Source organism: Cebus imitator, unplaced genomic scaffold, assembly GCF_001604975.1.
Source record: "Cebus imitator isolate Cc_AM_T3 unplaced genomic scaffold, Cebus_imitator-1.0 Scaffold117, whole genome shotgun sequence".
NCBI classification, from domain to species: domain Eukaryota; kingdom Metazoa; phylum Chordata; class Mammalia; order Primates; family Cebidae; genus Cebus; species Cebus imitator.
Genome location: NW_016107432.1, coordinates 9,442,459 through 9,446,766, shown reverse-complemented (window position 1 = coordinate 9,446,766; position 4,308 = coordinate 9,442,459). Strand labels below are relative to the sequence as shown.

Genomic DNA, 4,308 nt, shown 5'->3' with positions numbered 1-4,308 from the left:
GATCTCGGCTCACTGCAACCTCCGCCTCCCGGGTTCAAGCAATTCTCCTGCCTCAGCCTCCCAAGTAGCTGGGATTACAAGAGCCCACCACCACACCCGGCTAAGTTTTGTATTTTTGGTAGAGACGGGGTTTCACCATGTCGTTCAGGCTGGTCTCGAACTTTTGACCTCATGATCTGCCCGCCTCGGCCTCCCAAAGTGTTGGGATTATAGGCGTGAGCCACCGTACCGAGCCAACTTGTCTTTTAACATGGAATAACTCTGTATAGGTTTGTTTATTTTCTCCTTTAACACAATGTTTGGAGATCTGTCTACATCTTACTCCCACCTCCTCATCTAGGTCAAGCTTCTTATTTTGCAGTAGTAGAAAACCACACATGAAGTCATACAATGACTTTCCTAAGTTGGACAGCTACAAATAGAGACCAGAGACCAGCCAGTAGTTTCTTTCCAGTCAAACAAAAATCAATTATTTATTGAACAGAGTTTGCAGAAACTGGAAATCTCCAATTCAGCGACCAAAACCGCAATTACTTTTGCACCAACCTAATAATTTTTTAAAAAGTTATTAAAAAAAATAATAAAATAAAAAGCTGTTATTCAAACATAAATTCAACTGGTGCTCACTTTTGTTTTCACTTAAGTTAATCAGATGTTCATGTTACTATGAAGTTGACAAGTTAATTTGTAATGAATGGTGACCTAATATTTCATTGAGTAGTCAATCCCTCTTTCCACTAAAAGAAGCTGCTTCTCACTGTACTAAACCCCTGCCTTTCATTTTCCAAACTTTCAGGTGGCCAACTCCTTGTCATCTTCCCCTAGATCCTGAGTGGGGTTTACTCTTTTATCTCCCTCGGGGGCCGCTTCTCAACATTTAAAGAGCTTCCATCTCCACCTGTGTCTCCAAGACGATCTCTTTCTTCTCCTGGGCCTAGGTCACCTCGGGATTCCCCGAGGATCCCCGGAAGAGGCTGCACAAGTCAGGATAGGAAGTCCAGGAAATGGGGAGGTCGCCGATGACCACGCCCCGGGACTCTGTTTGGGAACCCCCAAAATTTACTGAGGTGGAAAAATTGCGGGTCATTGTGGGGTTAGGGTGAGGGGACCCGGTCCCAGGGAAAAGAGTTTGTGTTCCCACCAGAGGGAACGCTGGACGTGAAGGGAGCGTGGCGCCCTTCCTTCCCGGGGAGTCCTGGGCGTTGCTCTCTCGCCCCAGTAGTGATGCAATCTCTCCGCGCCGGGGGCGGGATGCGTTTGACGCCATCTCCGGGCGCCCGGCTGGGGGGGCGCTGGGTGTGGGGCGGCTCCGGGGCCGGGGATGGCGGCGGCCGCGGTTGCGGCGGCTCCGGGACGAGCGGGTGGATCCCGGGAAGCGCTGTGAAATGGGCCGGTGAGTGTCCCTGGAAGTCGTGGCCGCCGGGGCCAGGGAGGCCCGGACTTGGTGCTCCGGAGGAAGTGGCCCCCAGGAGCCCGTTGCTCCGCCGGGCCGGGGCCGATGAACCGCGGACAGAGGGAAGGGAAGAGGCCGCACCTAGACCCCTGCGCCCTTCTTTCTGCCCCGGCATGGAAGGCGGCTTCAGGCCCTGGCGCCCCGGTGGCTGTATTCCTGCGGGCCAAGGTGTCCCGAGTCTGCGGAGCGGGAATGGCCCCCAAACAAGGAAGCGTCGCTTGCAGGCCCTCGCCCCTACCCCTGCCCCTGCCCCCTTGGCGAAGGGTCGACCCTCTACTCTCTAAACGCAGAATTCCCGATTTCGAGCCCTACCCTGATGGTAGCAAGGATTGTGGGACCACTGGGAGCCATAACCCTCGTCTCTGACAAGCTTCTCCTTTTTTGTCGGGTGCACCTCTCGCCCGCAGGGAATTGGGGTCTCCAGCTGGGTTCACCCCCTTGATTCCGACCCAAGCGTGTTGAGGAGCTTGGTTCCGGGCTCTGCTAGCAGCGTTGGCAACTCTCCTGTTAGCTCGGTTGGGGTCACAAGCTGCGTCTTGCCTTTGAGATCCTCAGTGAGGTTCTGGAGAGGCCGAGGTTTCGGATTTTTAAGTGTGTTTTGCGTTGTGGGAACCTGGCGCACAACATTGGCTCTTTGTTGTCCTTTCTTCAGACCTTTTGCCTCTTTCGGTCCTTTACCTAGTCTGTGTTTGCTAACCTCTGGGTGACCTGAAGGCAGGTTTTCTCTAATGTTTTCGTTACAGAAAGCAAGGATCATTTTGGGATTGAAGATGTGACCCCACTTTGCACTGGAAATGAAGAAGAAGGCAAACTGCTTTTCAGTTACTAAAACTGCTGGTGGAGATCAGAGGCATCATTTATGCCACTGTGTAGTATGTGTGTTTGGAATTAGGAATTTGTCTTCCCACTGTGCTTTCCTATCCTATTACCTTTTTTTTTTTTTTGAGGCAGAGTTTCGCTCTTGTTACCCAGGCTGGAGTGCAATGGCGCGATCTGGGCTCACCGCAACCTCCGCCTCCTGGGTTCAGGCAATTCTCCTGCCTCAGCCTCCTGAGTAGCTGGGATTACAGGCACGCGCCACCATGCCCAGCTAATTTTTTGTATTTTTAGTAGAGATGACGGGGTTTCACCATGTTGACCAGGATGGTCTCGATCTCTTGACCTCATGATCCACCCGCCTTGGCCTGCCACAGTGCTGGGATTACAGGCTTGAGCCACCGCGCCCGGCCTATCCTATTACCTTTTATGTACACCTGCATCTTGCCAATCATAAGAGAGAAATGTTGCGTTCAGTTTGGGTTGAGGCTTGCAGTGTTCTATAGGACTTAGACAGGATATTCAATAGTTTCTCAGAGCGCTCATCTCTACTGCCTTCTCTGTTTTCAGAGGTTAAGGCTCCATTCTTTTGTGCTTCGAGTTTCTGGCAAATGTAGATTCAGATATTGATGGTTGAGTTGTAGTTTTGTTTAACTAGTGTTAGCTACCTAAGGATCAGGGCAGTATTTTCAGTTTCTTTCACACTTGATTTAGCTCTTGGTGTAAAGTTGTCACTCAGAATATTTTACACGAACATACACACACACACTCTCTTTTTTTTACCCTGAAAATCTCTTAATAAGTCTTCCCCTTGAGTGACTCCCCCTTGACCTCTTTTTCTGCCCCAGAAACATAAATAATTGTTCTTTTTCATCTAGTGCTGCCTTTTTCATTTAAATAACCTCCACATTTATGTTTTCACAGTCCCTGTATAAAGGGGAAATCCATGGAGTTGATTTTTCCTGCTTCCCATTGGTCATATGGGAACAGTATTAAATCTTACATTTTTATTTGTGCATTTAACTGAAATTTGGATTGGAAGCAAATTTAACCTTTGGGGAACAGGCATAGGTAGATATTAAGGAAACGCTGTTAAGAAAAACCAATGAAATTTGATGCATGGAAATGTTTTTCCAGGGATGTCTTCTTACAAGTGAGAGCATTAGAGATGTTTTTTTTCCCTCTGTTCAACTGCCTGGGTACTCTGGGTAAATGTACCATTTACCTGTGGAGAAGAAGATGAAGCAAGGACATGTATACTCTAATGCCTTCGAATTACCTTTCATGATAACTCTGGGTAAAATCAGAGATCTGGCAGCTGCTTACTCCATTCCTGTTTCTATCTTCTAGGCTCCCGAGCCAGCCGGGAGGACACTTACTACAGCTGCTCAGAAGCACCACTGGAAGCTCAGGTAATACTGGCAATTTGAGTTCCTTGTTTCAGGAAAATATCTGGGATGTCACAGTGGAAAAACAGAACAGAATATAATATAGGAAGCTCTTTTCAGATCCAAAGAACTGGAACTTGGTTGGAAGAAATAGGCAGCAAAGTTCATGTGCACGGAAGTGTTCAGACCAAAAAGTTGCTTTATCACAATGGACAAAAGCATTTGTGAAAGGTGACAATAAGAGAAAGGGAATTCTGTTATGAATTATACAGATATGGGGGAAAGACAGGCATGTTTAGAGGAATGGAACCAGAATTTTATAGAGTGGTGGCTGGAGCAGACCTGCAATGGAGAAGGAGCTATTGGCAAAAGAAAGCACAACGGAAAAAGAAAGGGAAGAATAGAGAAGGCAAATTGAAGGTGATCATTGAGAAGAAAAGAAGCCTTTTGGCCGGGCGCGGTGGCTCAAGCCTGTAATCCCAGCACTTTGGGAGGCCGAGGCGGGTGGATCATGAGGTCAAGAGATCGAGACCGTCCAGGTCAACATGGTGAAACCCCGTCTCTACTAAAAATACAAAAAATTAGCTGGGCATGGTGGTGCGTGCCTGTAATCCCAGCTACTCAGGAGGCTGAGGCAGGAGAATTGCCTGA

The 4,308-nt window shown here is 48.5% G+C and overlaps 1 protein-coding gene and 1 pseudogene across 2 annotated transcripts in view; both read left to right on the top strand.

The window, feature by feature from the left end:
- Window positions 1–1,819, top strand: part of LOC119472740 — a 12,617-nt pseudogene extending 10,798 nt beyond the window's left edge.
- ATXN1L (ataxin 1 like) overlaps window positions 1,262–4,308 on the top strand; it is a 7,906-nt gene continuing 4,859 nt past the window's right edge. For both annotated transcript variants that reach the window (XM_017539168.2, XM_017539169.2), the window contains exons 1-2: window positions 1,262–1,393; window positions 3,620–3,681. The gene's annotated coding sequence lies outside the window, so the exon portion shown is untranslated. The remainder of the gene's footprint in view (window positions 1,394–3,619; window positions 3,682–4,308) is intronic.